General features: G+C 45.1%; 1 protein-coding gene across 3 annotated transcripts in view; it reads right to left on the bottom strand.

Moving 5' to 3' along the window:
- Positions 1-20,266, bottom strand: part of alpk1 (alpha-kinase 1) — a 154,021-nt gene that overhangs the window by 130,253 nt on the left and 3,502 nt on the right. Inside the window, exon 1 of one of the 3 annotated variants that reach the window (XM_072255961.1) lies at positions 18,051-18,406. The exons of the other annotated variants lie outside the window; for them this stretch is intronic. The gene's annotated coding sequence lies outside the window, so the exon portion shown is untranslated. Of the gene's footprint in view, positions 1-18,050; positions 18,407-20,266 lie in introns of those variants that run through there. 3 annotated transcript variants of the gene reach the window in all.

Below are 20,266 nucleotides of genomic sequence, written 5' to 3'. Positions count from 1 at the left end.
AGATGTAATAATAACAGGATTGTCGTGGTGGGAGATTTTAATTTCCTAAATATTGATTGGCATCTCCCTAGAGCAAGGGGTTTAGATGGGGTGGAGTTTGTTAGGTGTGTTCAGGAAGGTTTCCTGACACAATATGTAGATAAGCTGACAAGAGGAGAGGCTGTGCTTGATCTGGTATTGGGAAATGAACCTGGTCACGTATCAGGTCTCTCAGTGGGAGAACATTTTGGAGATAGTGATCATAGTTCTATCTCCTTTACCATAGCATTGGAGTCAGATAGGAACAGACAAGTAAGGAAAGCATTTAATTGGAGTAAGGGGAAATATGAAGCTATCAGGCAGGAACTTGGAAGTATAAATTGGGAGGAGATGTTCTCAAGGAAATGTATGGCAGAAATGTGGCAAATGTTCAGGGGATATATGCATGGCGTTCTGCGTAGGTATGTTCCAATGAGACAGGGAAAGGATGGTAGGGTACAGGAACTGTGGTGTACAAAGGCAGTTGAAAATCTAGTCAAGAAGAAAAGAAAAGCTTACAAAAGGATCAGAAAACTAGGAAATGATAAGAGTTCTAGAAGATTATAAGTCTAGCAGGAAGGAGCTTCAGAATGAAATTAGGAGAGCCAGAAGGGGCCATAAGGCCTTGGCAAGCAGGATTAAAGAAAACCACAAGGCATTCTACAAGTATGTGAAGAACAGGAGGATCAGACCTGAGAGAATAGGACCAATCAAGTGTGACAGTGGAAAATTGTGTATGGAACTGGAGGAAGTAGCAGAGGTACTTAATGAATACCTTGCTTCAGTATTCACGACAGAAAAGGATCTTGGTGATTGCAGGGATGACTTACAGCAGATTGAAAAGAGCATATAGACATTAAGAAAGAGGATGTGCTGGAGCTTTCAGAAAGCATTAAGTTGGATAAGTCTCTGGGACCGGACAAGATATACCCCAGGCTACTGCGGGAGGTGAAGGAGGAGATTGCTAAGCCTCTGGCAATGATCTTTACATCATCAATGGTGATGGAAGAGGTTCTGGAGGATTGGAGGGTTGCAGATGTTGTTCCATTATTCAAGAAAGGGATTTGAGATAGTTCAGGAAATTATAGATCAGTGAGTTTTACTTTAGTAGTTGGCAAGTTGATGAGATCCTGAGAGGCAGGATTTATGAACATTTGGAGAGACATAATATGATTTGGATTAGTCAGCATGGCTTTGTCAAAGGCAGGTCGTGTCTTACGAGCCTGATTGAATTTTTTGAAGATGTGACTAAACACATTGATGAAGGTAGAGCAGTAGATGTAGTATATATGGATTTCAGCAAGGCTTTTGATAAGGTACCCCATGCAAGGCTTATTGAGAAAGTATGGAAGCATGGGATCCAAGGGGACATTGCTTTGTGATTTCAGAGTTGGCTTGCACACAGAAGGCAAAGAGTGGTTGTAGATGGATCATATTCTGCATGGAGGTCGATGACCAGTGGTGTGCCTAAGGGATCTGTTCTGGGACCCCTTTTCTTTATGATTTTTATAAATGACCTGGATGAGGAAGTGGAGGGATGGGTTAATAAATTTGCTGATGACACAAAGATTGGGGCATTGTGGATAGTGTGGAGGGCTGTCAGATGTTACAGCATGACATTGATAGAGTGCAAAACTGGGTTGAGAATTGGCAGATGGAGTTCAACCCAGATAAGTGTGAGGTGGTTCATTTCGGTAGGTCAATTATGATGGCAGAATATAGTAATAATGGTAAGCCAGTTGGCAGTGTGGAGGATCAGAGGGATCTTGGGATCTGAGTCCATAGGACACTCAAAGCTGCTGCGCAGGTGGACTCTGTGGTTAAGAAGGCATATGATACATTGGCCTTCATCAACAGTGGGTTTGAGTTTAAGAGCCGAGAGGTACTATTGCAACTATATAGGACCCTGGTCAGACCCCACTTGAAGTACTGTGCTCAGTTCTGGTCACCTCACTATAGGAAAGATGTCAAAACTATAGAAAGGGTGCAGAGGAGATTTACAAGGATATTGCCTGAATTGGGGAGCATGCCTTACGAGAATAGGTTGAGTGAACTTGGCCTTTTCTCCTTGGAGCAACGGAGGAGGAGAAGTGACCTGATAGAGGTGTGTAAGATGATGAGAGGTATTGATCATGTGGATCGTCAGAGGCTTTTTCCCAGGACTGAAATAGCTATCATGAGAGGGCACAGTTTTAAGGTGCAATTTTAAGGTACAGAAGAGATGTCAGGGATAAGTTTTTTTACGCAGAGAGTGGTGAGTGTGTGGAATGGGGTGCCAGTGACGGTGGTGGAGGTGGATACGATAGGGTCTTTTAAGAGACTCCTGGATGGGTACATGGAGCTTAGAAAAATAGAGGGCTATGGGTACCCCTAGGTAAGTACACGTTCGGATTAGCATTGTGGGCCAAAGGGCTTGTATTGTGCTGTAGGTTTTCTATGTTCTATGTTCTATCCTCTGTAGGCAAGTTTGTATATTCCATCCCATGTGCATGTCGGTTTCCTCCAGGTGCTGCAGTTTCCTCCCATAGTCCAAAGACGTATCAAATAATAGGTTCACCTGGCATTGTAAATTGTCCTGTGATTAGGCCTGGGTTAAATCGGTAAGTTTATGGGCGGCCCAGCTCAAAGAGTTGGAAGGACTTTTTCCACACTGTATCTCTAAATAGATAAATAAGCAAACAAACAAACAAGGGACTTGCGTGATTCCAGCCGCCCATAGTTGACATACACTTGTTTCTTTCTCCTGACGAGAGCCTCAATATCCCTCATCAACCAGGATTCCCTATTGCCCTTCAGTCAAAAATGAACATGGTGATCCTGAACTCTTCCCATCTCACCTCTAAAAGCCTCTTACTTGCCTGGTGACCCTTTACCTACAAACAGCTATTTACAAGCTCCTGTCTAATGTCATCAGAATTTGTCTTGCAAATTTAGGATTTTAACTTGTGGACCAGACAGAATTGCAGCCATTGGTCATAAACGATTTTCCCTCCGATGCATCAGCCACAATTTCAAAGAGGAAGTCAAGTGTACGTCTTTCTTTCATAGGTCATCTGCACAATGCTACAGAAAACTTTCCTGGACACACTAAACAAATTCTGCTCTATCTTATCCCTTAGCATTGTGACAATTCCAGTTGATATTCGGCAAGTAAACATTATTTAATTTTACAACCCTATTATCCTATATATATCTGCATATTTGCTCCTCCAATTCTCACTGGAATTATTGGTGAGGGAGCTATAGTATAATCCCATCAAAGTGATCTCGCTTTTAAAAATTTTTAAATTCTACCCATGTGGTCTTGCTGGACATTCTATGAAGTATTGCTGTCATAATCTCCCTAATCAAAAGTGCTACTCTCCTTTCTCCCTTATCTCCATTTCTAACACACCAGAAGAATCTGTACCCCATGAAACTGAGCTCCCAGTTAGCTATCTCTTAATCTTAAATTGTCATACTTCTATAGATTTTTAAAGCCATATATTCAACTGATTTCTATCTGAAATTGGAAAGTCAACAACAAAAGCATTTCAACTTGTCACAAGTTTCCACAGATGGCTACATTTTTCAGACGCTCATAATCTGCAAACATAAGACATACATATGCCTCTGTTGTTTATGCTCACAGATAACTTTTCCAATAAATAAGATCAAAGACGAAGTCTTTGCTTTGTCCTGAGATCTCCACCACCATAGAAATCAATAACCAGCCGATTTGGTTTACGCGCTGTGGAAGAGATCACAGGATATACTGAAGGCTATGGGATCAGACAGCATCTGAAATATACTACTGAAGATTCATTCTCCAGAAAGGTATAGCTCTAGCCAATCTGTTCCAGGTCATTGGGTGACAGTCAGAGGGGGGAAAGTGAAGGTGAGCAGACAGGTAGTGCAGAGCACCCCTGTAGCCATTCCCCCGAATAATAAGTTTACCATCCTGGATACTGTTGGCGGGGATGACCGACCAGCTGTGAGCCACGGTGGCAGGGCCTCCGGCACTGAGTCTGACCCGGTGGTGCAGAAGGGTGGGACGGAGAAGAGGAGAGCTGTCGTCATTGGAGACTCTATAGTCAGGGGAGCAGACAAGAGATTCCGTGGACGTGAGAAGGACACCTGCATGGTTTGTTGCCTCCCGGGTGCCAGGGTCCGGGATGTCTCTGACCAGGTGCACGACATCCTGATACGAGAGGGAAAACAATCAGAAGTCGTGATACATGTTGGGACCAATGACATAGGCAGGAAGAGGGATGAGGTCCTGAAGTGTGAGTTTCGGGAACTAGGCAGAAGGCTGAAGAACAGGACCTCAAGGGTGGCGTTCTCAGGATTGCTGCCAGTGCTATGTGACAGTGATGGTAAGAATTGGAGGAGATGGCAGTTGAATGCGTGGCTGAGGAGTTGGTGCAGGGAGCAGGGTTTTAGATTTTTAGATCATTGGGATCTCTTCTGGGAAGGTGGGACCTGTACAGATTGGATGGGTTGCACCTGAACTCGAGGGGGAGCAATACCCTTACAGGTAGCTTTGCTAGCATGGTTCAGGAGGGTTTAAACTAATTTGCAAGGGGGATGGGACCCTGAGCGATAGAGCAGTGAAAGAAGTGCATGGAGTAAAGCCAGATCTTAGAGACGCTTTGAGGAAAGAGAATTAGAATAAATGGTGTAAAGGTAGTAAGGCAGAAGGGCTGAAGTGTGTGTACCTCAATGCAAGAAGCATCAGGAACAAAGGTGATGAACTGAGAGCCTGGATACAAACATGGAATTATGATGTAGAGGCTATTACAGAGACTTGGCTGGCACCAGGGCAGGAATGGGTTCTCAATATTCCTGGATTTCAGTGCTTTAAAAGGGATAGAGAGGGGGGAAAAAGGGGAGGAGGGGTGGCATTACTGGTCAGGGATACTATTACAGCTACAGAAAGGGTGGGTAATGTAGCAGGATCCTCTTTTGAGTCAGTATGGGTGGAAGTCAGGAACAGGAAGGGAGCAGTTACTCTGTTGGGGGTATTCTATAGGTCCCCTGGTAGCAGCAGAGATACACAGGAGCAGATTGGGAGGCAGATTTTGGAAAGGTGCAAAAATAACAGGGTTGTTATCATGGGTGACTTTAACTTCCCTAATATTGATTGGCACCTGATTAGTTCCAAGGGTTTAGATGCGGCAGAGTGTGTTAAGTGTGTCCAGAACGGACTCCTGTCACAGTATGTGGACAGGCCGACTGGGGGAATGCCATACTAGATCGAGTACTAGGTAATGAACCGGGTCAGGTCACAGATCTCTCAGTGGGTGAGCATCTGGGGGACAGTGACCACCACTCCCTGGCCTTTAGCATTATCATGGAAAAGGACAGAATCAGAGAGGACAGGAGTGAAGGTAGGACCGATTAGAGATAAAGGTGGGAAGACGTGCCTGGAGGCTGTGGAAGTGAGCGAGGTCCTCAATGAATACTTCTCTTCGGTATTCACCAATGAGAGGGAACTTGATGATGGTGAGGACAATATGAGTGAGGTTGATGTTCTGGAGCATGTTGATATTAAGGGAGAGGAGGTGTTGGAGTTGTTAAAATACATTAGGATGGAGAAGTCCCCGGGGCCTGACGGAATATTCCCCAGGCTGCTCCACGAGGCGAGAGAAGAGATTGCTGAGCCTCTGGCTAGGATCTTTATGTCCTCGTTGTCCACGAGAATGGTACCGGAGGATTGGAGAGAGGTGAATCTTGTCCCCTTGTTCAAAAAAGGTAGTAGGGATAGCCTGGGTAATTATAGACCAGTGAGCCTTACATCTGTGGTGGGAAAGCTGTTGGAAAAGATTCTTAGAGATAGGATCTGTGGGCATTTAGAGAATCATGGTCTGATCAGGGACAATCAGCATGGCTTTGTGAAGGGCAGATCATGTCTAACAAGCCTGATAGAGTTCTTTGAGGAAGTGACCAGGCATATAGATGAGGGTAGTGCAGTGGATGTGATCTATATGGATTTTAGTAAGGCATTTGACAAGGTTCCACACAGTAGGCTTATTCAGAAAGTCAGAAGGCATGGGATCCAGGGAAGTTTGGCCAGGTGGATTCAGAATTGGTTTGTCTGCAGAAGGCAGAGGGTCGTGGTGGAGGGAGTACATTCAGATTGGAGGATTGTGACTAGTGGTGTCCCACAAGGATCTGTTCTGGGACCTCTACTTTTCGTGATTTTTATTAATGACCTGGATGTGGGGGTAGAAGGGTGGGTTGGCAAGCTTACAGACGACACAAAGGTTGGTGGTGTTGTAGATAGTGTAGAGGATTGTCGAAGATTGCAGAGAGACATTGATAGGTTGCAGAAGTGGGCTGAGAAGTGGCAGATGGAGTTCAACCAGGAGAAGTGTGAGGTGGTACACTTTGGAAGGACAAACTCCGAGGCAGAGTACAAAGTAAATGGCAGGATACTTGGTAGTGTGGAGGAGCAGAGGGATCTGGGGGTACATGTCCACAGATCTCTGAAAGTTGCCTCACAGGTAGATAGGGTAGTTAAGAAAGCTTATGGGGTGTTAGCTTTCATAAGTCGAGGGATAGAGTTTAAGAGTCGCGATGTAATGATGCAGCTCTATAAAATTCTGGTTAAGCCACACTCGGAGTACTGTGTCCAGTTCTGGTCGCCTCACTATAGGAAGGATGTGGAAGCATTGGAAAGGGTACAGAGGAGATTTACCAGGATGCTCCCTGGTTTAGAGAGTATGCATTATGATCAGAGATTAAGGGAGCTAGGACTTTACTCTTTGGAGAGAAGGAGGATGAGAGGAGACATGATAGAGGTGTACAAGATAATAAGAGGAATAGATAGAGTGGATAGCCAGCAGCTCTTCCCCAGGGCACCACTGCTCAATACAAGAGGACATGGCTTTAAGGTAAGGGGTGGGAAGTTCAAGGGGGATATTAGAGGAAAGTTTTTTACTCAGAGAGTGGTTTGGTGCGTGGAATGCACTGCCTGAGTCAGTGGTGGAAGCAGACACACTAGTGAAGTTTAAGAGACTACTAGACAGGTATATGGAGGAATTTGGGAGGCAGGGTTTGAGGGTCGGCACAACATTGTGGGCTGAAGGGCCTGTAATGTGCTGTACTATTCTATGTTCTATATTTACAGAAATGTCTTCTGTCCAGCAAAGTGGAAAATTACCTGTGTATGACCTGTTCACAAAAAAGCAGGATAAATATTCTACAGCTATATTTTACCCAGTCAGTCTGCTCTGAATTATCAGCAAATTGAATGAAATCATAAACAGTACTAACAATTGGCAGTTATTCATCAATAACTTTCTCACTGTTGTTTCCAGCTTGGGCTTCACCAGGATCACATGTCACCAGATCTCAACAGAGTCTTGATCAGAACATAGACTGAAGTTGAAAGTGAGATTTTTTTTTTTTTCCAAAAATACTTTATTCAGAAATATTACAAAATAAAAATAAATACATACAGGAAAAGAAAACCATTCGTTGACTGTGAGTCCTTATTCAATACAGTTATTAACAATAAAATTTTGCGTTGACTCTGTTCATTTACAAATGAAAGATGTTTACAGTAAATCATGCGTTTACTCTCAACCCTTGGTCAAGTGTTAAGACTTATTAACAATCAAAATTTTCAACAATAAAGGCAGGCAATGGCTCTAATACTTTCCCAAATTAACAATTCCACCCACTCCTTGGGCACCATGTTGATTATCTGTCCACACCGCTGATGAGGGTCGGTCTCCTCCCCACCCAACCTCTCCCGCTCCTACGGGTGATGAACGTTAAACTGTGGTCCTTCCCCACCGGGCCTTCGCGGTGGCTGCACCAAGTTTGAGTGCATCCCTCAGAACGTACTCCTGCAGACGGGAGTGTGCCAGTCGGCAGCATTCAGTCACGAACATCTCCGTCAGCTGGCAGACCATCAAGTTTCGGGCCGACCAAAGAGCGTCTTTCACCGAATTGATGATCTGCCAGCAGCACCGGATGTTGGTCTCCGTGTGCGTCCCCGGGAACAGCCCGTAGATCATGGAGTCCTCGGTAACGCAGCTGCTGGGCATGAATCTTCGTACTGTCCCCTCCATTCTCTTCCACAGCTTCTTTGCGAACCCACAGTGTGCAAAGAGGTGAGCCACTGACTCCACCCCATTACAGTCCTCCCGTGGGCAGTGGGGTGTGGAGGAACTGTTCCGGGCGTACAGGAGGGATCTGACTGGGAGGGCCCCTCTCACCGCCAGCCAGGCGAGGTCTTTGTGCCTGTTGGTGAGATCTGGTGATGAGGCATTTTGCCAGATGAACTGGACGGTCTGCTCAGGGAACCACGCCACTGTGTCCATCACGTCCTTCTCCTGCAGTGCCTGCAGGACACTACGTGAAAGTGAGATCTCTCTGCTCAGCAACACTGTTCAGGTTCTTGCCCTTTACAGTGTACTGTCCCTTTGCACTTGCCCTACCGAGGTGCAACCCCTCACATTTATCTCGGTTAAACTCCAGCTGCCATTTCTCAGCCCATATCTGTATCTGATCTATATCGTACTGTATTCTTTGCCAGTCTTCTAGAGTATTCACAACTCCACCAATCTTGGTATCATCCGCAAGCTTACTAACTCATCCATCTACATTTTCATCCAGGTCATTTACATACGTCACAAACAGTAGAGGTCCCAGCACAGATCCCTGTGGAACTCCACTAGTTACAGACCTCCAGCTCGAATGAGTCCCTTCAACCACTCCCCTCTGTCTTCTATATGCAAGCCAGTTCTGAATCCAAATGGCCATTTCACCACAGATTCCATGTATCTTAATCTTCTGGATTCATCTCCCCTGTGGGACTTGGTCAAACACCTTACTAAGATTCATGCAGACAACATCCACTGCCCTATCCTAATCAATCTTCCTTGTCGCTTTGTCAGGAAACTCAATCAAGTTGGTAAGGCATGACCTGCCCAGCACAAAGCCATGCTGGTTCTTCCTAATTAGTCCATGGGTTTCCAAATGCTCATATATCCTATCCCCAAGAATTTTCTCCACCAATTTCCCTACATGTGATATGAGACTCAGCGGTCTACGATTCCCAGGATTTTCCCTTGTTTCCTTCTTAAATAGAGGTATCACTCACTAGTCCTCCAGGACCTCGCCTGTAGCTAGAGAGGACTTAAAGATACTGTTCAAGAGCCCTTCAGTAACCTGGTGTAAATCCCAACAGGCCCTGGGGACTTATCCAATTTAATACTCATTAGGAGGTCCATCATTTCTACCTCCTTGACCTCTTAAACACCCTAACATATGTACACACTCAGTACTGTGAGGTCATCCACATTGGAATGAAGAATGCAAGATCAGATTATTATTTAAATGGTAAAAAATTGCAGCATGCTGCTATGCAGTGGGTCTTGGGAGTGCTTGTGCATAAATCACAAAAGGTTGGTGTGCAGGTGCAGCAGCCTATCAAGAAGGCAAATGAAATGTTGGCCATCATTGCTCGACGGATTGAATTTAAGAGCAGGGAGATTATGCTGCAACTGTACAGGATACTGGTGAGGTGGCATCTAGAGTACTGCGTGAATATCTGGTCACCTTACTTGAGGAAGGATATACTGTCTTTGGAGGCGGTGCAGAGGAGGTCCAGGTTGGTTCCAGAGATTGATGGGGTTAGACTATGAGAAGAGATTGAGTTGCCTGGGACTGTACTCGCTGGAATTCAGAAGAATGAGAGGAGATCATAAAGAAACATATAAAATTATGAAAGGGATAGGTAAGATAGCGGCAGAGAAGTTGCTTCCACTGGTAGGTGAGACTAGAACTTGGGGACATAGCCTCAAGATACGGGGGAGTAGATTTAGGATGGAGATGAGGATGAACTGCTTTTCCCAGAGAGTGATGAATTTGTGGAATTCTCTGCCCAATGAAGCAGTGGAAGCTACCTCAGTAAATATATTAAGACAAGGTTGAATAGATTTTTGCATAGTAAGAGAATTAAGTGTAATGGGGAAAAGGCAGATAGGTTGAGATGAGTCCATGGCCAGATTAGCCATGATCTTATTGAATGACCGGTCAGATGGCCTACTCCTGCTCCTATTTCTTATGTTCTTAAATTCCTGGGTGTTACTATTTCAGAGGATCTGTCCTGGACCCAGCACGCGAGTGCAATTGCGAAGAAAGCGCGGCAGTGTGTCTACTTCCTCAGCAGTCTGCAGAGATTTGGCAAGACATCTAAAACTTTGTCAGACTTCTATAGATGTGTCGTGGAGAGTGTATTGACTGGCTGCATCACGGCCTGGTATGGATACACTAAAGGGTTTTGAACCAGAAATCTTACAAAAGTTAGTGGATTCGGCCCAGTACATTGCGGGCTAAGCCCTCCCAACCATTGAGCACATCTACATGAAAAGCTGTTGTAGGAAAGTAGCATTCATCATCGACGATCCCCACTACCCAGGCCATGCTCTCTTCTTGCTGCTGCCATCAGATAGAAGGTACAAGAGTCTCAGAACTTGCACCATCAGGTTCAAGAACAGTTACTACACCTCAACCATCAAGCTCTTTAATAAAAGAGGATAACTACACTCACTTGCTGCATCATTGAAATGTTCCCACAACCAGTTATCTCACTTTAAGGATTTTTAAATCTCATTATCTCATGTTCTTGCTATTTATTTATAGTTGCATTTACACAGTTCGGTGTGTTTTGCACTCTGGTTGATTTTTCTTTGATCCTGTTATAGTTATTATTCTATAGATTTGCCAAGTATGCCCACAAGAAAATGTAACTCAGGGTTGTATACAGAGATTTATATGTACCTTGATAATAAAACTTACTTGAACTTTGAATTTGAAGGAAAATGTGCATTGCTCTAAGGAAGAGTAGGAGAGCGGAAGGAGCAGAATTATTGAAGTGGGCTCAGATAAAGTAACTTTTGTTCTGAACTAGTTAGTGATATTGCAACTATTCAAAATCTGCTGAGCTTCAGGTCATCTATTCAACAGTCTGTTCCAAGCCTTTGGGACCAATCCTTTCCAAAGATTCCCAGCACCGGCCTTGACTGCATTTTAAACTGGACAGCAAACTACCTCCCACCTCAGCGCCTCTCCCATGATGCCTGACTTCGCTTATTCCTGGCATTTTAGTCATTACTGGATCTGCTTTCAAATTCCATCTCCAAGTTCCTGAACATTTCGCAGCTGCATTAGGCTACAGTATAAAATTCAGTGACTGCCCCTCTGCTCTCTTGGTGACATATTTATAAGTTAATAGAAACATAGAAAACCTACAGCACAATACAGCCCCTTCGGCCCACAATGCTGTGCTGAACATGTACTTACTTTCGAAATTACCTAAGGTTATCCATAGCCCTCTATTTTTCTAAGCTCCATATACCTATCCAGGAGCCTCTTACAAGACCCTATTGTATCCGCCTCCACCACAGCCGCTGGCAGTCCATTCCACGTACTCACCATTCTCTGCGTAAAAAACTTAACCCTCTGTACATACTTCCAAGCACCTTAATACTGTGCTAGCCATTTCAGCCTTGGGAAAAAGCCTCCGACTATTCACAAAATCAATGCCCCTCAGCATCTTATACAGCTCTATCAGGTCACCTCTCATCCTCAGTCACTCCAAGGAGAAAAGGCCAAGTTCACTCAACTTATTCTCGTAAGGCATGCTCCCCAACCCAGGCAACATCCTTGTAAATCTCCTCTGCACCCTTTCTATGGTTTCCACATCCTTCCTGTAGTGAGGTGACCAAAACTGAGCACAGTATTCCAAGTGGAATCTGACTAGATTTCTGTGAGTGCAGTTCTGTACTTACAGGGTTAATGTACATTTCTTTCAATGCAGCCCTCCACTGTGTTCTGCTTTGATGAGGAATGTGGCTTGACTGGTTCTTTAGCTCCAGTCTGCCCCATTTCTGGCTTGATACTTGTAAGTCTAAAATGAAATACAATCCCCTGTCACTTCTAAGATCCTATCATACCTCCTTACAAGCAATGACATCAGCTGTCCCACACTATTCCTGAGTCAACCTCTGATGTTGTGGGATAATCTTGCAAATTCCTTTGCATTCGTCTCACCCATTCCCTGAACTGTGCTGGTGGATCTTCTGCCATCTTTGCCTTCTCCATCCAAACGGCCACTCCGCTTGCAAACACGGCCAACTGCAAAAACCCTTACTGTTTTCTCTATTCAGCCCACAGCGTATACGTTACTTTTTATATAACCATTACAGTCTGTTCTTTCGTTTCTCAAAAGCTTACATTCAGTATTCCTTTCCTTATCACTTCTAAGTTTTCCTTTGCTAATTTCTGAAATTCTCAGGTTTAAAACTTTTTTTAGTAACATTATAACCTTTCCTTTGACCTAATTCGATCTGTACTTCCTATTGCTAGCGTCATACGATTGCTTCTGCTGTCGTGCTTTTGTGGTCTTAAGGGGATATATAATTTGTTGTAAGCTATATATTTACCCTTTACTGTAACTGTTCTCTGTAGCTTTCTCAATCTGAAATCACTGACTCACGCTCAGAATTGCTTGTTGTTGACTTAAGACTTTGGTTTCAGATAGAATTTAATAAACTTCAATCCTGATATCTCTGCTGCCCAACACTGCGCTAGTGTTTCGGGCAGCAATGAAGGTCATCCATCTCTGGTGGTGTTCAGGGCTTCCTTCATTGTATCAGTAGCTTGGATTTCACTACTGTCAGACATGCAAATTACACGTGGAAACTCAGGCATACCATCACACACAGATGTAGGAGACTTTTTCATTGCTGTTTCAATACAATTTTGTTTTACCAGTCAGGGTTGTTAGCCCTGAGCTGAACCCCTGAACCTGGAGGACTGGTGGACCACTCTTAGTCTGGTCTCTACCCTTTGACCCATTTAGCATGGGTGACCCTACATAGAGCATAGAGCCCTGACTCTGTCCTACATAGCTCTCCAGGTCATTGAGGCACACAAGCCTCCTTACCCTATGACAAGATTGAGGTCCTCTTGGGAGAAATCCTGATATAATATTTTATATTATGATCACTCTTCACTATAGACCTCTAAATTACTAAGTTATTCATTAAGCCTTTCTCATTTTGAAATACTAGACAGCTTGTCCCATTGTTGGTTCTTAACTCATTGACACACAAAAAAACCTTTCTTATTAATAACTGAATTCATTCTCCACACTCTCACTGTTGACTTGGTTGGTGCAGAATCAAGGCAAATGACCATCGTTTAACTTTCTAAACATTCTAAATTTCCCCCTCATCTAAATCAGAACACAGGCCCCACACACACATCCAACAAGCATTAACCTCATCAACACTAATAGTTTAATACCTCATCTACAATCATGGTTATTTGATTCATTTGGAGACAGAACCCTGCTGATGAATATAAAGCCCATCCCAATGAAACACACCCCTTTTTCTCCAGTACTAGAGGCCAGTTCCTCTTGAACTGATAACCCATTTCTATCATGCCAACCTCTGAGACATTTTTTAAACTTTCTGATCACACTGACCCATACTGATTTGTACATTTCTTAAATAGTAAGTCAGAGTTTATTGCCTTTGCCCTTCTGCTTTCCAATTCAGACACTAAGCTGCCTATATTCCTTCAGTTGAATGTCCTTTGACCTTTCTATGTTGTTGGTATCCAAGCCGACCATTACAAATGGCCCTCCCACTCTAAATCCCTTCCAATCTGGAGGAGGTCTCTGAAGAACTGTCTGCAGGCAGGTACTGTGGCCTACAAGACTTAAGACGCAAGACTGAGAGAACAGTATCTGTCCCATTAACTACACAATTACTATATTGCCTTTCACTTTTCCAACTTATTTTGGACGCATCACTGTGGTGTGTTTGCTCACTTTGCATACAGTCTCTGCATTTGTTCATAAAGCGGGCAAAAGTCGAGGGGGGGAGAAGGGGGGGAGAAGGGGGGAGAAGGGGGGAGAAAGGGAGGAGTCAGAGAGGCAGAGGGCAGAGAGACGGGTGGGAGAGGCAAACTTGAACACACCGCTGTGATCTGTTTACCCATCCTTCATAAAGTCTCTGCTATTGTTCGTAAAAAGGGGGGAAGAATTGAGGGAGGGGGATGGGGGGGGGATGGGGAGGGGATGAGGGAGGGGGATGGGGAGGGGATGAGGGAGGGGATGAGGGAGGGGATGAGGGAGGGGGATGGGGAGGGGATGAGGGAGGGGGAGGGGGAGGGGGATGGGGAGGGGATGAGGGAGGGGATGAGGGAGGGGAGGGGGAGGGGAGGCTAGAGAGAGAGGGGAGGGGTAGAGAGAGTGGGGAGAGGGCTGGGGAGGAGAGAGAGGGAAGGGTTTAGGGAATGGGGAGGGGGAAAAGGGGAGAGAGGGAAGGGGTCAGTGAAGGGAAGGGGGAGAGGGGAGAAAGGGAGGGGGTGTGTGAAGGGGAGGGGTGAGGGGGAGGCAGAAGAGTGGGCAAAGAAGGGCAGGGGGTGAAGGGTAAGAGAGGGAAAGGGGAGGGTAGAAGGGGAAGGGGAGAGGAGAAAGGGAAAAGGAGGGGAGAAGGGGAAGGTAGAGAGGGAAAGGGGAAGGGTAAGAGGAAGGGAAGGGGAGAGAAGGAAGTGGAAGAGAGGGAGGGTGGAAAGAGAGTGGAAAGGGGGAGAGGGTGGAGGGGGTGAAGGAGAGAGTGGGAGGGAGAAGAGAGGGTAAGGGATGGAGGGAGGGAGAGAGTGGAGAAAGGGAGGGAAAGAGAGGGAGGGGGGAAGAGAGGGAGGTGGGAGAGGAGAGAGGGAAGGAGGAGAGAGCAGAGCTAGATGGAGGGGAAGAGAGGGAGGGGAAGAGAGGGAGAGGGAGTTGGAAAAGGGGAGGTGGAAAAGAGGGAGGGGAGAGAGGGAGAGGAGTGAGGGGGAAGAGGGAGGAGTGGAGCGGGAAAGGGCGGGTAGAGACGTAGGGGGAAGAGGGGTAAGGGATGGAAGAGGAGAGAGGGAAAGAGAGAGGGGAGAGGGCAAGAGGGAAAGAGAGGGAGGGAAGAGGGAGAGGGGAGAGGGAGGGGAGGGAGGGGACAGAGGGAGAGGACTGAGGGGGAAGAGGGAGGGGTGGAGGAAGAAGGGGAGGAGCGGAGGGTGGAAGACACTGTATCAGATATTCACTTTGTCACCATTCTATTTACCTGCCTATCTGTTTGCTTACAACCTGACACATTAGTAACTCTTCCAGTCTGGCAACAGGTCTCTGGTCTGAAATGTTAACACTTATTTTCCTCTCTGCAGATGAACACTTATTTCTCTCTGCTCAAATGCTGAAAATTTCAAGCATTTTCTGTTTGTTTCTTAAATCCTTGGATGGAACTTGTTGGGAAATTCCAGCCGTTTGCAATTAATTCCACCTGGAGGAAAACCATGGAGCATGAGTACACTGTAATTCCCCAACATTATACTGTGGAGATTACTGACCGGATAGGTATGTCACAGTCATAGGAAGCTTGCTCATTGAAGGATGGAAAAGACAAGGAAAGAGTTTAAGTTTGAAGGAACTTACTTTTAAGTTTCTTAAAGATGTTTAAAGAGCCTGAAGTGCTTTCAACTGTTACTTTTTGATTTTAACAAATTATTACATTGTAGAATTGATTTTATTTATATTTATGTATCTACTTGTTGAAATACAGCGTGGAAAAGGCCCTTCCAACCCCACGAACCACACTGCCCAGCAATCCCCCAGTCTAATACCAGCCTAACCACGGTACAATGTACGATGACCAACCAGTAGGGTCTCAGGAAACCGAAGCACCCAGAGGAAATTCACACAGTCCTGGGGAGAACGTGCAAACTCCTTAAAGGCAGCAGTGGGAATTGAACCCGTGTTGCTGGTAATATAGAGCATTGTGCTAACCACTACACCACCGTGCCACCCTAGTTTTTAAGTTTCTGAATGGGAGCTCAGAAGCATTCAAAGTCTCAGGGTCATGGATTAGCCAATGGTGTTGAATTTTTCAGCCAGTTCATCAACGAGACTTCATTTGTGCATTCCCATTTAGCAACCCTCTCCCACCTGTCCCCAACAACACTACATCCAGTATGGCCCTGCCACAGTAGAATCATATCAAGCAACCAACTCAAGTCTTCAGATGAGATGTATGCCAGAGGTATGTGGTAAGTGCAGAAGCCTCAGCACTGGCAGAAAATTCTTGGCCCTTAAACTTGTTGCTCTAATGGTCATAAGGTTATAATTCCTCATTTGCATGTGGCATTATCCAGAGGGCACAGAACCACAGAAAAGCTCATTGAGTCATCCAATGTAGAGCACACGGATCCCATTTGCTTCTTTATGGCCTTTGAATGCAGCCTCATCCCTAACAATCTCTGTACACAAACTCCATGAACTTTAAGCTTCCATATTCTGATTAGAATCTGACTCTTTAAAATAGATGTTTATTCTCAGGATTTAGATATAACTAGCAAGATCACATTTACTCTTCATTCTTCTTTCTGCTTGGACATTAAGAATCAACTGGTAAAGCACTAAATAACCAAGTGTAGAAGGTTCCTTCTCTAAACTGGACCTACCAGGAACCTGCTCTTTCTGTTAACTTGCCTATACACTCCTGCAAGCTCTGTACTGGTCCTTGTGATGTGAGGGTGATTGTCTTGTCCTGTAGTCAATAACACTATGGAACACTGGAGCCAAGTCAGTGATCATTGGCATATCTTTCTACATAGGCATTTCACATAACTTTATGTATCAGATCCAAAAACAACCAAGGGACAACAAAATCCTCAGCCCTGCTGAGACCTTACCGGGCTTCATGACTCAACTAAGAGAGCTGTCCACAGACCAGTTAAGCTCGACAAAATTATACATAGAACCATATCTATCAGGCGATAGGGTTGATTGGTTGGCTATTTATCTACTTATTTATTTTGTTTGTTTCCCTATCTATTTATTTACTGAGAAAAAAGTGTGGAGTAGGCCCTTCCAACCATGCTGCACAGCAACCTAATCATGGAACAATTTACAATGACCAATTAACATGCCAACCAGTACATCTTTGGACTGTGGGAGGAAATTGGAGCACCCGGAGGAAACCCACGCAGTCTCTGGGAGAATGTACAAACTCCTTACAGGCAGCCACAGGAATCGAATCCAGCTTGCCTGTACTGTAAAGCATTGTGCTAACCAACACGCTACTGTTTAGGCTGAGGGGCAAGAGGTTTGGAGGAGAGCTGAGGAAGAACTTCTTTCCTAGAGGATGGATGGAATCTGTAATGGACTGCTTGGGGGATTAATGAACACAGGTGTTTTACACTATTTAAGAACTATATAAGCAAACACCTGAATTACCAAGGCATTGAAAGTCATGGGCCAAGTGCCAGTAAATGGGATTAGTATAGATAGAACAAGATGGTTGTCATGGATATGGTGGTTGAAAGCCGTATTTCTGTGCTGACTGCCTATAGAGACCTTGCCTGAGCTGCTGAAGATCCCCAGCATGAACTTTTTGTTTATCACACCTTTCACACTTGTCATCGGAAGCTCTCCAGTTCAGTGTAAGAAACATTTGATAATCATTTTGTGAAAAAAAAATAAACAGAACCGTATTGGAAGGAATGCATCATAAAAATGTACGTTGAAGCTGTTTTTTTCCTCCTTTTGGTGCTTTTGATACATGTGCAATGGCTAAAAACGGGATTCATAAGGAATTTTTTTTTAAAAAATGTCTGACCCTCTGAGTGTTCCCAATATTGTTTTCCTTTTCTGTTCCAAGAGGTTAATGAAATGTCAGCTGGCAGAATTTGAAGACTGAGAAATGAAAAAAAGTTTTGCCAAAATTATCCAAATGCCGGGCCAGAGCAGCAAGTGTAAAATGCATCATCATAGTGAGCACACCCGTGAGGAGGGACGTCAGGCCTGCGAACACTAGGTGCCTTTTCTTCAATCAGCAGAGATTACTACAAGTTGAGCATGGACAGAAGGAATTCCCACTCAATACTGCAAAATAGTACGTGTAGCACTGCATTGTGTGGCTGAATATATCACGGTCTGTGTTTTTCTCTTTCTCAAGTAAACATTCCTGAGACGAAACCATATACCGTACCTCTGCCGGAAACAGTGCGTCTTCTGTTCGAAGTTCAGTCCCGCATACTTTCCGTTCCGAATTTCGAGAAGGTTGGATCACTATTGTTTTATTTGGTGTTACTGTAAATTCACGAACTCAAGCAGAAGGACCTTGGCCTTGACGGAGGTGCTGCAGTCAGAAGCTGGAGCGGAGCCTTTGGAAACTCCCACTTTCCCCATGGGTCGCCGACAGTAACACAAGCCCGGCCCGGAACTTCCCGCTTCGGAATGATTCACCGCATCAGCCACAGTGGCTGTTGTAGCTCACTGCATCTTTCCACAACACATCTCCTTCCCTATCCACTTCCCAACCGCTCTCCCTCCTTCCGCGCCTCCCTCTCTGGCTGCCTTGTATCTTTTCTCTGCTCCCAATCTCTAAACTTCCTTTGCCCCTTCCCCTCATCCTCACCACTTCTCCCTGTCCTTCCCCAAATCTCTTCCTTTTCCCTCCTCTGTCCCGTTTTCCCTCATTCCACTACTCTTCCTCCATAGCTCCTTAGCTTCCTCCTTAGCTTCTCATAAATTTTACAAAAAACACATCACCATTTCGAGGAGTGGTGTCGTCTCCTGAGAGCTGGTAAATGTTTAACATCCCTCCCCCTCCTGTCTTCTCCTATCACTTCCGATCTCCCCCTCTCCCGCTCACTTTCAAATCTCTTACTACCTCTTCTTTCAGTTAGTCCTGACAAAGGGTCTTGGCCGAAACGTTGACTGTATCTCTTCCTAGAGATGCTGTCTGGCCTGCTGCGTTCACCAGCATTTTGTGTGTGTTGCTTGAATTTCCAGCATCTGCAGATTTCCTCATGTAAATGTTTAACCTTTACAGTACCTAATGTTGTAAAACTGGCCACCTGATCATCATCAGATTTTTAGGAACTGATTTTGAAACTCCCCCTCACCTTCTCAATAGTAGTTGATACATACTTGCCAGAGTTTTAACTGCCTTGTGGCACATTGGGTGCCACCTTGCTGTTTCTTTAGCAGTTTTTGTCTGTTTTTTTCACGCTCAACCCAGCACGGACGGAAAGGGTGCAAGGTGCCGGCCAGATTCCAACCTGTGACCACACGCCTTGAAGCCTGCTACGATGCCACCACCACACCACCGGTCGGCTTGGGGAGTTTTTACGTTGTGCTTAATTTTCACTTTAGTGACAACCACAAGATCCTAGGGCTGACTTGGGGATAGAAAAGGTAGTGGGGTGTCGACCTCTGGTTTCTCTGAGAAAGGGGTGTCAACCTCTGGTTTCTCTCAGAGATGGGGGTTCCACGGTAGTGAAGGCTGAGGTGCCACGGTAGCATATTGGTTAGTGAAATGCCAATAAAGCACTGAGCGTTGGAGATCAGTTCTGGTGTCGTCCACAAAGAGTTTGCATGTCCCCCCCCACCGCTCATGTAAGTTTCTTTCATGTGATCCGGTTTCTTCAGCCAGTCCAAAGACATATGGGTCATTGTAAATTATCTGGACATTAGGTGAAGGGGTTAAATAGGTAGGTGTGGCTGGTGGTGTGACTGGTTGTGCTGGGAAGGGCCTGTCTGCACTGTATTTCCAAACAAGTAAATACATAAGTTCTACAAAAAACACATCACCATTTTGAGGAGTCATTATCTCCTGAGATCTGATAACTGTTTAAGCTTTACTGTACCTAGATGTTGTAAAACTGGCTATCTGATCATTATCAGATTACAGGTACTGATTTTGAAACTGTTAGGGGTAATTAGGTTGTTATATTTTCTATTGCTATGTTACCACTTTCCAGAAGTACTTCATTGGCTTAGCCCTGTCAGGAAGAGTACAAAGACCCCAGTATCACTGTAAGGTTTTTGTTTCCCCATCTCTCTACTCTTCTCCCTTGTTCTTTTAATGTCTTGTTTTCTGTTTCCCACCCTCCACATAACCCTCGATTCTTTCCACTCACATTATCTCAATCCTGTCTTCTCCCTTCCATCTTTTCTCTGCTGCACCTCCCTCTCCCACCCTCCAGCCTCCTCCCCAGCTCTCCCTCTCATTCCCTCTTTTGGCCTCATACCTTCTCCCTCTCCCTCTTCCTTCCTGAATAAGAAGGCAACAGCAACACCTCCACTTCCCAAGGAGATTGAGGCAAGTGAGGCTCACCCCAGCCCCATCTTAACTGAACTTCAGAGGAGCACCATTGAGAGCATCCTGACAAGCTGCATCTCCAGCTGGTATGAGAGCAG

Source organism: Mobula birostris, chromosome 4 (assembly GCF_030028105.1).
Source record: "Mobula birostris isolate sMobBir1 chromosome 4, sMobBir1.hap1, whole genome shotgun sequence".
NCBI lineage: Eukaryota > Metazoa > Chordata > Chondrichthyes > Myliobatiformes > Myliobatidae > Mobula > Mobula birostris.
Note: the sequence above shows the minus strand (reverse complement) of the source record. Positions and strands in the feature narration are given on the sequence as shown.